Genomic DNA, 12802 nt, shown 5'->3' with positions numbered 1-12802 from the left:
CCAGCCTGGGCCTGGCAGCGCTGTCCAAACGCTGCTGCAGCTCAGAGAGCCCTGGAGCTGGGACCCTTCCCTGGGGAGCCTGGGCAGGGCCCCAGCAGCCTCTGGCCAAAAACCTTTTCTTGACATCCAACCTGAGCCTGCCCCAACTCAGCTGCAGCCGTTCCCTCCACTCCTGTCCCTGGGTACCAGAGGGAAGAGGTTCCCACAGCCCCAGCCAGGGACTTGCTCCCAAGGCTGTTGCCATGGCCACCAGGGCTGGGAGCAGCTGGGATGCTCGGTTTCCAGGGGCCGGGGTTCAGGGATGGGATTCCTCAGTTTCCCGCCCCCGCTAAAACTGCGCTGCCCTCGCTGCCCTCTCACCTCCCATGGAAAGCACAAAAGGCAAAGGTCCAGTCTGGGATAAGAACAATTTATTAGGAACAGGAACGAGATAAGGGACAAACAGAACTGAAACAATATTGATAACAGAAGGGATAAATGAAGAAGTTTACTGGGAAAACTAAAACACAACTCACTGGGTCTTCCTGGCCACAATTTCCCCTGTCTGGAAAGGACACACTTCTTCTCAGGGAGAGAGAGAGAGTGTGTCCCTTTTCTGCACCTGAAAATTCTCTGACGTGGGAGTGAATGTAATGACACAGCCATGGCAAGACCCTCATGTTTTTCAATGCCACATCATGACACTGGTATGGGCAGGAAAAGGGACAGGTGTCTTCCCAGCATAGACCTAAGAGAAACTGGATCTCCAGGGATCTTCCCAAGGTGGGCCCTCTCATGGGGGATGAAGCTGGAGTGGTGCATGAAGCTGTTCCTGCATTTGTGGCATTTGCAGGGCTTCCCTTACCGGTGCCTCCGTTGGTGTCTGGTCAAGTGAGAGCTGGTGGTGAAGCTTTTCCCACACTGGGGACACTCATAGGGCCTCTCCCCAGTGTGGATGCGCCAGTGGATGATGAGGGTGGAGTTGTGCTTGAAGCCCTTCCCGCAGTCGGGGCAGCTGAAGGGCCGCTCCTCGGTGTGAATCCGCTGGTGCCGGAGGAGATTGGAGCTGGTTTGAAACCTCTTCTGACACTGGGGACACTCGTAGGGCCTCTCCCCAGTGTGGATGCGTTGGTGGGTCACAAGGGCGGATCTGTAGCTGAAGCCCTTCCCACACTCCCCACACTTGAAGGGTCATTCCCCGGTGTGGATCATCTGGTGGCTGATCAGGTGGTTTCTCTGCCTGAAGCTCTTCCCACACTGCAAGCACTTGTGGGGCTTCTCTCCATCATGAAGCTGCTCATGGACCACCAGCTCTGAGCTCTGGCTGAAGCTCTGCCCACCTTCCTGGCTAAGGGAGGGTCTTTCCTCCTCAGAGCACCCTGGGCTGGGTTTGGAGCGCCTCTTCCTGTGGAATCTCTGGGGATTTTCATCCCTGTTGGATTCCTGTGCCCTAAACTCACTCATAATGGCCTCTTTCACAAGGTTCTGCTGTGGGGATTTGTCCTCCCTGGTTCCAATCCTCAGCTTCTTGTCTGGGGGAGGAAAGACAAGGAGAGGATGGGATTTGCCTCCGTGCCACAGGGAAGGGGAAGGAGATCCCACCAGTGCATCCCCAGCAGGACGGGGTTGGCAGAAGGGTTGTCCTGCAGCCAGGGGCTGTACTGGGCTGGGAGATGGAGCAGGAGAGAGGGGGAAAGGGGCACTGACTTCCTCCTCAGCTGCCCGGGTGTCCCGGGAAACCTTCCTGTTCCTCACAGCCTCCGTTTCCATCTGGCAAAGGTTTGGGACTGGGAAATTCTGTTTTGGGAGGAAAACTAGGAATGAGTACATTGAGTTTTTTTGTACTGGTTTGAAGGAAAACCTGGGGAGGGTCTAAATCAGAATTACAATTTAAAAGAAAATGAAGATCAAGGCAACGATATAGAAACACGGCCTTAAACTGACAGAGTCAGGATATAACCTGACACCCTGTTGGTCAGAGTGGTGGCAGCCGTCCCATTAAATGGTGGCTGCAGTCCTGTTGGAGTGATCAACATGATTCTGTCAAAGCAGTGATCCTGTAGAAGGGTCTGGTCTTCCTCTGGAGGTCCAGTGGTGGTTTTGGAGCTCTTGTCCTCTGGCAATCCAGTAGGCAAGCTGCTCCTGGTTGTAGCAAGGCTCAGCTTATATCCAGGTAGGAATGCTTGGTTCCTCCCCCTGGGCGGAGCATCCCACAATGGGATGATGGAATTTTATCAGTCCTGCAGTGACACTCAATGGCCCATTCACAGAAGATATCTCCCCTGGAGGGCGTTATAAGGGGTGAGTCATGGAAGAGATAAAGAACCCTGCCCCACCTGTTTATAGCAGTTGATGAACATGGGGATTAAAAACATGCATTTGGTTACATTTTGCATGACAACCTGGAACAGTGGGGTAATCCCTGCTCAGGGGGTGAACACCACCCCCCTTACCCAAACTGGCTCAGGTGTAAAACCCCCACCCTGGGAAGGCCACACACACACAGGGGACAATGTCACACTTACCCTGCTCCAGGGGAGGTCTCTCTCCCTGTCACTCCCTTGCTCTCTCCTCTTTTCTCTTTCTTTCCATCTCTCTCTCTACCTCATATTTATTGTTCAATAAAGTACACTTTGGATGTGGCCTCTTTAGCACCTTAATTGGGCAGAGGAATCTCTATAACAATTTGAGTAAATATACTGTGACATTATTTTGGCACAGTGAGTTCAGGGCAATGTTCTCTGACTCCAAGTGCCTTTTACAAGAGCATGGTTCCCTTCTCTGAGGATGTTGTTGTTCTTTCTGGAAGAACTCTTGGAAACTTGGGCACAGTCCATCCTTCCTCCCAGGGAACTTATGGGAGAAATGATGAGGAAAACTGCTTTTGTAAGTGGCCAGTGAAAAAGAAAATATTTTCTTGTCCTTCCTTGAAAAGTTTGTTAAAATCATTGGAGGAATGGGAGAAAATGTACCAGCGAGACTGACAACGTTCATTTACTCCAATGTGAAGAACATAAGGGGCTGCTGAAAGTCCCACAAAAAGTCCAGCTCAAGTAGCTAAATTCCCAAATAACTCCGGAATTCACAGCCTTGGGGGCTTTATCAAATCCTAGAAACATTATTCTCTTCATCCTTGTCAGCTTTTTGACAGCTACAGTGAGTTTCCCCTTCCTTTTAATAATATTTGTATTGGGCCAAATTTGCACTTTGCTTTTATTGGAACCTGGCAGCTGCTGAGCTGTAGCTATTCAGGAACCAATGTAACTTGGAATTGCAACAGAATTGCTTCTATTGTCAGTTTATTCGTGTTTGGGATTTGTGTTTTCATCATATGTGACTTATGGGAAATCAAATATTCATCAAGGTATTTTATGTAGGATAAAGTTTTATTTCTGCCAAGTTTATTTTGTCCATTGCCCAGGGGATGCTCAGGGGGTCTCTGTGCCTCTCACCCTGGGGGATGCTTGGGAGGGGCTGGGGGGGCTCTCCCACCTTCTCACACCTGGGGAGGCCGGGGGGGCTCTCTGTCCCTCTCAGCCCTGCTGTGACCCCACCCAAACATCATCGGGGTCAGAGGGACAGAGACACCCGCAAACCCCCAGAAGGGCTGAACCTGGGATTTGGTTTGGGGCTGAGGATTTAGGAAGGGGCTGGAATTGGGGCTGGGATTGGAGTTGGGGCTGAGATTTGGATTAGAGCTAGGATTGAGGTTAAGGCTAGACATGGGATTGGTTTTAGGGCTGGGGTTGGGATTGGGTCTGGGGCTAGACAAGTCTGGCACTGGGATGAGATTAAATACAGAACTGTGAGTATGTCTAAACATGGAGTGAGACTGAGACCAGGGTCGGGGTCAGGTTTGGGACTGAGCTGGGACAGAGGGGATGTCACTGCAGGATGTCCCTGGCATCATCCCAGCCCTCCTCAGGCACCTCCAAACATGAGGGGCAGCTGGGTACCCCAAGATCCAGGTGCTCCCACACTGCCCCTCCATACCAGGCGAGCATTCCCTGAGGGCAGCCCTGACTGTGACCCTTGGGGCTCTGGGATCAGCCCTCACATCCCTGTGGGAGCAGCTGCAGACAGGAGGAGAGATTTCCTCCCCTCTTTCCGGAGGAAGGGTGAAGCCCGGCTGCCCTTTTCTTCTGGTGCCTCCTCCTCTTCTTAGCTCAGGATGTCAAACTGCTCAGGAGCAGGAAAATCCCCATTCCCTGTTTCCTTGTGGCTGCAGCTTGGAATGCCCACCCAGAGTTAAGGACTTTTTGACAGCCCTGCTGAATGACACTGGCAAGAGGTTTGTGAGAAAGGGAAGAAATTGTATTTTGATAGTAACTAAAAGATGCAAAATTATTTCTTTCTGTTATATTCCTTTTCAGTCAGTTCTGATCTGTTTTCAGAGCACCACCTTCTCAGCTGATTGTGTTTGTGCCCTCCTTTCTCTCCTGCCTCTCTTCCTCTGCCCTGTTTCTCTCTCAGAGTCTTCCTTGACCCAGGGCAGCTCACACCAAAGACCGTGCCTGGATTTAATTCCCAATTCAGGAGCTACAGCAGCCATGGGTGAAGTTAGGAAGGCTGGCAGTGAAATGCCACTGTAGGATCTTGCTCCACTTGGCTTTTGGCTCCTTCTTGACAGCTTTGCCCTCAAGGGCAGGAACATCTTTTCATAGCTGAGAAGTGGAATTCCAGACCCTGGCACTGTCTGCCGTGGATCCCAGAGAGGCATTCCCGAGGCTCCCAGGGTGCTGCTCCTGCCGTGCCTCCCAAGGAGCTTCTCTCCCAAGGGGAGAAGATCCAGCAGCTCTGTGGGCTCCCAGAGCACACAGCAAAGGTGGCTTGGATGGACATTTTCCAGCACCTTCCCTTCTGGAAGCAGAGGGAGGGAGGAAATAGAAGCGAGTCCTGGAAGGACTGGAATGGGAAGGGACCCTTCCCATGGATTACGACCTTGCGAGGGAGAGACGCCTCTGCCCCAGTGAAGGAGCGAATGAGAGCGTGGGAACGCAACCGACGATTATTGAACGTGGACTGAACAGAACAAGACATGAGGAGGCTAAAGGAAGAGAAAGAAATCGGGAAGAGGTCTCAGAGAACAGAAAGAAACAGGAAAAGGCTCCCGCCTGGACTCCGCAGCTCACAGGAACACCGGCAGGGCGAAGCGCCTTTCACAATTCCAGCCAATCAGAAGACGTGGTAAACAATTTTCAGCCAACCAGAGCTTTTCTTGCCGATGACTCACCGGTTGCTAGGCGGGCCAGCAGAGCCCGGCGGCCCCGGAGCGGAATTTGGGGCTCGGGCCGGGGGGACGGATCCGCCGCGGGGGGGTCCCCGAGCCCCCTGCCCAGCCCTGGGGCCGATCGGGTGCTCCCCCACCCAGCAGCCGGTGCTGCGGGGCCGCGGGGCAGAGCGGTGGGAAAGGGGGGTCCGGCCTGGGAGCGGAGGAAATGCGGGAGGAAGAGGAGGGAGAGGAGGAGCTGCAGCAGGAGCGGGAGCGGGAGAATCCCGGCGCTCGCAGCGCCCGCACGCCGCGCCTGCAGCACCCCCTGCCCCGGGAGCATCGCCCCCAGCCCCGAGCCGCAGGGGAGGGCGGAGGCCGAGGTCGCCCCGGCTCCAGCCAGGGCTCTCCGGGAGGATTTTTTGGAGAGTGTTCGGAGCCGGCAGATCCCGGACTCGAGCCCCGGAAATCTCCGGGCTCCCTAAGAGGAGCTTTTTCGGGGGGAGAGGAGCCGCGATCGTCCCTCGGGAGGGTCCCGGGGGGTCCACGTGGGGATGGCCCGGTACCGACGGGGCGGGACATTGGTTTTGGGGATCCCCGTGAGAGCCGGGGCTGTGGAACGGGGGACCCCCGGGGCGGGGAGAGGGGAAGGGGCGATACCGGAGCTGGGGGACCCCCGGCAGCCCGGAGATGAGGCGGGGACCGGACCCCCTGACCCTGACAGGGGTGTCCTGGGGTGACTTCATGATGCCCGTACCCCCATCGGTCTGTTTAGCCCAGAAATGAGTTCTGCACCTTTAAGGCTGATTCTGAGAGCGAAGAGGAGGAGGAAGAAGCCGCAGTTTGTTTTCAGAAACTGTACTCACTCCTCTACATTGCAGCTGCTGGATGGGCAGAGAGCAGGACAGAGCTCTCCTTTGCTTTTAGTTAGTTTTTAGCTCGCTGAGGCAGAGAAATGCCCTGGACTGTGGTTTTTCTTTTTTTTTGGAGCTGTTTAAACCTGCTCTGGACTGAACAACCAGAATACCACCGGCAGGTCCTCCCTGAAGCCCACTGGGACGGGCCTGGGCTGAGGCATTTCCAGCGCTGGATGGACTGATAAGAGACTGATAAGGCACTGAGTGCGCGGAGCTACAACCCAAGGAGGGACTTTCAGAGTTTGTCATCTATTTTGGAGCAGCAGGAGGTTTTATTGCTTAATATTGTTCAGGTTTTGTGCTGGTAAATGCTTTGCCTGTAAAATAACAGGATTTTTCAACTTTTCTCTAAGGAAATATTTTCTGAAACTGGATGAGGGTGGGGCTGCTGAACTGGCATTCTAGAGGAGACTCCTTTTGGAGATTTTCAACCAAATTTGCCCTAAACCAGAACAGGGTGGTGGAAAGAAGGGGGAACCCCAAGTGGCTGCCTGAGGGGAGGCTGGAGAGGGGGACCTTGGGAGCCCAGAACCTCCCAGAATCCAAAAGCAGGACCCTGGAGAGGAGGGATCCCCAGGACCCATGGGATCCCCAGCAGCCCTGAGATGGGGGACCAACCATAACCCAAGAGGGATGAGACTGGAAATGGGAAACTCCTGGTGGGTTTTTTTGATTCACTCTTGATTCTTGGACATCAGGTGACTTCTAGAAATGGACTTGGGTGGGAGGAATCCCCAACCCAAGGCATTCACAGCTTTGTTTTCCCCAAACAAGGATTTTCCCCAAACCTTCCCACCGTAACATCCCCCCTGTCCCAGTCTGGGTGAGCTGAATCCCAAACCTGACCCTGATCCTGGTCTCAGTCTCACTCCACGTATAGACACACTCACAGTTCTGTATTTAATCCCATCCCAGTGCCAGACTTTTCTAGCCCTAGACCCAATCCCAACCCCAGCCCTAAAACCAATCCCATGTCCAGGCTGAACCCCAATCCCAGCTCTAATCCAAATCTCAGCCCCAACTCCAATCCCAGCTGCAATTCCAGCCCCTTCCTAAATCCTTAGCCCCAAACCAAATCCCAGGTTCAGCCCTTCTGGGGGTTTGCGGGTGTCTCTGTCCCTCTGACCCCGATGATGTTTGGGTGGGGTCACAGCAGGGCTGAGAGGGACAGAGAGCCCCCCGGCCTCCCCAGGTGTGAGAAGGTCAGAGAGCCCCCTCAGCCCCGAGCACCCTCAGCGGTAAGAGGGACACAGAGCCTCTGGTCCCCAGCCCTGCACAGGCATTGCCTGAAGCCAGAGGGATGGAGACCCCCCGAGCATCCCCCAGGATGAGGGGACAGAGACCCCTGAGCATCCCCTGGGCTGAGAGGGACAGAGACTGCCCCGAGCACCCCCTGGCACAGGGGTGAGAGGGAGGGAAACCCCCCAGGCATTTCCTGGGTGAGAATGATGGAGACCCCCTGGGGAATGGCCTGGGGTGACAGGGACAGGGACAACACCCCCAAACCCCTGCCAAGCATCCCCCAGGGCGAGAGGCACAGAGATCCCTCGAGCATCCCCTAGGCACTGGACAAAATAATTTGGCAGAAATCAAACTTGACTCTGCATAAATCACTTTGATGAATATTTGATTTTCCCACAAGTCAGATGTGATGAAAATGCAAACAAATCCCAAACACTAATAAACTGACAGTACAAGCAATTTTGTGGCAATTCCAAGTTCCACTGGTTCCTGCACAGCTCCAGCTCAGCTGCTAGCACATTCTGATAAAAGTGTAAATTCAGCCCAATACAGATATGATTAAAAGGAAAGTAAACTCTTTGCAGCTGTCACAAAGGCGACAGGGATGAAGAGAAAAATGATTCTCACATTTCGCAAAGCACTCAAGCCTGGGAATTCAGGAGTTATTTGGGAATTTAGCTACTTGCGCTGAGCTTCTTGTAGGACTTTTGGCAGCCTTGTGTTCCTCACCATGGGGTGAATGAACCTTGTCAGTCTCGTTGGTATAATTTGCTCCCTTTCCTCCTGTGATTTTAAAAAACATTTCAAGGAAGGATGTCGCAGACATTTTTTTTCATAAAATCCTCCCTTTTGGGATTTGTCCTTTCTGGGAAGCTGGGGCCCCAGAAGAAAAATGCAAACAATAATTTTCTGCTGATGTGGAATGTAACAGGAGCATCTGTGATTGGTCTTCTGTGAGTGTTTGGATTTGCTGACCACTCACGGGAGAGTTGGTCCTTGCTTTCTGCTGGACACACAACTTTGTGTGTGTCTTTCTTTTCTTTCTATTCTTAGCTTAGCAAGCCTCTGCAACTTTTCTCTTTATTGCTTTTAGTATAGTTATAATGTATTATATACCATATATCATAAAATCCAGCCTTCTGATCATGAACCAAGATTCTCGTCCACTTCTCTCACCCTGAAGACCTTCATCAGGTCGCTGTAATAGAAGGACAACAAAATATTTTCTTTACACTCTGGGCCCACAAAGGCGATTTAGCTCATCGGTTCTCCCATATGTCACTCAGAGGAAGCTGCAGCTCAGTTTCAAAGAGTTCCTCCAGAGAGAACCACAACCTCCTCAGAGGAGGGAACCATGCTGTTGTCAAAGGTACTTGGGGTCAGAGAACAGTGCCTAAACTCACTGTGCCAAAATAATTTCACAGTCTGGTGAGTCTGGTTAAGACAAGTGTTAGAGAGATTCTTCTGCCCCAATTAAGGTAATAATGAGACCAAACCCAAAACTAATTTTATTGAACAGTAAATGGGATAGAAAAGGGGGGACAGGAAGGGAATGACAGAAAAAGAGCCCTTCCTTGGGGCAGGGCTAGTGTGACATTGTCTCGTGTGTGTGTTCCCAGGGTGGGGGTTTTACACCTGAGCCAGTTTGGGTAAGGGGGGTGGTGTTCACCCCCTGAGCAGGGATTACCCCACTGTTTCAGGCTGCCATGCAAGATGTAACCAAATGCATGTTTTCAATCCCCACCTTCATCAACTGTTATAAACATGTGGGGCACTGTTCTTTATCTCTTCCATGACTCAGCCCTGATAAAGCCCTGCAGGGGAGATATCTTCTGTGAATGGGCCATTGAGTGTCACTGCAGGACTGATAAAATTCCATCATCCCATTTTGGGATGCTCCGCCCAGGGGGAGGATGTAAGCATTCCTACCTGGATATAAGCTGAGGCTTTGCTACACCAGGAGCAGCTTGCCTACTGGATTGCCAGAGGACAAGAGCTCCAAAACCACCACTGGACCTCCACAGGAAGACCAGACCCTTCTACAGGATCACTGCTTTGACAGAATCACCTTCATCACTCCAACAGGACTGCAACTACCATTTACTGGGACTGCTGCCATCACCCTGAACAACAGGGTGTCAGGTTATATCCTGACTCTGTCAGTTTAAGGCAGTTTTTCTGTATCATTGCCTTGATCTTAATTTTCTTTTAAATTGTAATTCTGGTTTAGACCCTCCCCAGGTTTGCCTTCAAACCAGTATAAAACACAATGTACGCACCCCTTGTTTTCTTCCCAGAACGGGATTTCCCATTCCCAAATCTTGATTGGATGGAAAAGGAGGCTGTGAGGAACAGGAAGGAGCCCCGGGACACCCAGATAGGTGAGGAGGAAGTCAGTGCCCCTTTTCCTCTCTCTCCTGCTCCATCTCCCAGCCCAGTACAGCCCCCGGCTGCAGGACAACCCTGCTGCCAACCCCGTCCTTCCAGGGATGTACTGGAGGGCTCTCCTTCCCCTTCCCTCTGGCATGGAGGCAAATCCCATCCTCTCCTTTTCCTTCCTTCCCCAGGGAAGGAACTGAGGATGGAGACCAGGGAGGAAAAATCTGCATGGCAGAACCTCGTGAAAGAGGCCGTTTTGAGTGATTCTAGTGCACAGGAATCCAACAGGGGAGAAAAACCTCAGACATCCCCCATGAGGAGGGGCTCCAAACCCAGCCCAGGGTGCTCTGAAGAAGAAAGAGCCACCCTGAGCCAGGAAGGTGGGCAGAGCTCCAGCCAGAGCTCAGAGCTGGTGGTCCATGAGCAGCTTCATGATGGAGAGAAGCCCCACAAGTGCTTGCAGTGTGGGAAGAGCTTCAGGCGGTGATCCCACCTGATCATCCATCAACACATCCACACCGGGAAACGGCCCTATGAGTGTGGGGAGTGTGGGAAGGGCTTCAGATACAGATCCAACCTTGTGACCCACCAACGCATCCACACTGGAGAGAGGCCCTACGAGTGTCCCCAGTGTCAGAAGAGGTTTCAGACCAGCTCCAATCTCCTCCAGCACCAGCGGATTCACACTGGGGAGAGGCCCTTCAGCTGCCCTGAGTGTGGGAAGGGCTTCAAGCAAAACTCCCACCTCATCAAGCACCGGCGCATCCACACTGGGGAGAGGCCCTACGAGTGTCCCCAGTGTGGGAAAAGCTTCACCACCAGCTCTCACTTGACCAGACACCAACGGAGGCACCGGTAAGGGAAGCCCTGCAAATGCCACAAATGCAGGAACAGCTTCATGCACCACTCCAGCTTCATCCCCATGAGAGGGCCCACCTTGGGAAGATCCCTGGTGATCCAGTTTCTCTGTGGTCTATGCTGGGAAGACACCTGTCCCTTTTCTAGCCCTTGCCAAAGACATGATGTGGGATGGAAGAACATGAGGCTCTGGCCATGGCCGTGTTGTTACATTCACTCGCACCTCAGAACATTGCCAGGGGCAGGAAAGGGACTCTCTCTCTCTCCCTGAGGAGAAGTGTGTCCTTTCCAGGCAGGGGAAATGCATGGCCAGGAAGAGCCTGTTGTTGATATATTAGTTTTCCCTGTAAACAGTTTTTCTAATCCCTTCTGTTATCAATAACATTTCTGTTTCTGTTTGTTCCTTATCTCGTTGCTGTCCCCAGTAATTATCCCAGCCTGGGATCTTTGCCTTTTATGCTTTCCATGGGAGGTGGGAGGGCAGCAAGGGCAGCACGATTTTTGCAAGGGAAGAAAATTGGGGAATCCCATTCCTGCACCCTAGCCCGTGCAAACCGAGCATCCCGGCGCGTCCAAGCCCTGGTGGCCATGGCAACAGCCTTGGGAGCAAGTCCCTGGCTGGGGCTGTGGGAACCTCTTCCCTCTGGTGCCCAGGGACAGGAGTGGAGGGAACGGCTGCAGCTGAGTTGGGGCAGGCTCAGGTTGGATGTCAGGAAAAGGTTTTTGGCCAGAGGCTGCTGGGGCCCTGCCCAGGCTCCCCAGGGAAGGGTCCCAGCTCCAGGGCTCTCTGAGCTCCAGCAGCGTTTGGACAGCGCTGCCAGGCCCAGGCTGGCACTGTTGGGGCGTCCTGTGCAGGGCCAGCAGCTGGACTGGGGGATCCTGATGGGTCCCTCCCAACTCAGCCAATTCTGTGGTTCTGGGCTCCCATGAGCCTGGGGATGGGGCTGCCAATGGTTGCCATGGCAACGGGCTGTGGCTGCAGGCCTGAGCTGGTGTCCATGGCAACCACCCCTGGCAAGGGTCTCCATGGAGCTGCCAAGGGACTGAGCATAGCAACAGGGGCCTGGTGATGGTTGCCATGGAAACTGACCATAGCAACAGGGGGCTGGGAATGGTTGCCATGGAAACTGACCATAGCAACAGGCCTGGTTGGTGATGGTTGCCTGTTTAGGATCAGATTTTTCATAGGCCCTCAGAGGGCTTCCTTGGGGACTTTCCAAGAGTCTCCAGGCTGTTCCAGAGCTGGAATGTCACAGGCACAGACAGGGGCCCCATGGAGACCTCCCAGGGCTTTCTGGGGATGGTAAAGAGCCCTGTGGTCAGAGGCAGTCTCAGCCATTCCATGGTGACATCCCAGGGGACCTTGTGCTGGAAAGGCCCTGATCTGTCACAGGCACTCACGGGGGCTCCATGGTGACATCCCAGGAGTCCCCAGGCTGCCAAAGAGCCAGGATGTCCCAGACACTCACAGGGTACCGGTCATGGGCTGATATATTTATATAAATATGTATTCTCTATTATGGTAATGATTATACAAAATTGCCTTAATCAGAAATATTTATGCCAGGATGTAAGAGATGCAAAATATATTATACAGAGCACTAGGAAATTACTTCACAGCAACTGTGTTAAGCAAAACCTGTAATTAAGCAGAGATTGATGTCATTCCCCCAGACCAATGACCATGGGCAATTCCCTTTGGCTCAACCTGAAGCAGTGACCCTGAGGGTGTCCCCACCACTGGGAGGAATCCCCACACCCCTCAAGAAGGGAAATGTCAGGAGATGCTGCCATTAAAATTTGGGATGGGACTTTTCCCGTCTGAGGTGCTGCCCTGTCAGTCAGATGTGCCCAGGCTGGGCCAGCTCAGCAGCTCTGCAGAAGCTCTCAGTGGTGTCACTTGGTTGTTCCTTTCTCTGGGGATTTTTCCAGCTCTGCCACAGCTTCAGCTCCCTCTGATGATGTTGAACTTTGGGATGGAAAAGTCAGGTCGGTTTCAGTATTATTCACCCCTAAAGCAGTGTGACTCCCCTCCTTCATTTCCCACTGGATGCTTTGCAAACAGGGCCTTGCTGGAGTTGTTGGAGCCCATTGCAGGCAGAGCCTCCTACTCCAGCAAGAACTGCCTTTCCTGTGCCATCAGCAGGGCAGGTCCCACTGCAGGAAAAGCCCCAGGCCAGCCCCAGCACAGGGAAGGGCTCGGGCACAAGGGCAGAGT

The sequence above is a fragment of the Zonotrichia albicollis genome, chromosome 11 (assembly GCF_047830755.1).
Source record: "Zonotrichia albicollis isolate bZonAlb1 chromosome 11, bZonAlb1.hap1, whole genome shotgun sequence".
Taxonomy (NCBI): domain Eukaryota; kingdom Metazoa; phylum Chordata; class Aves; order Passeriformes; family Passerellidae; genus Zonotrichia; species Zonotrichia albicollis.
This window is presented reverse-complemented; position numbering follows the sequence as displayed.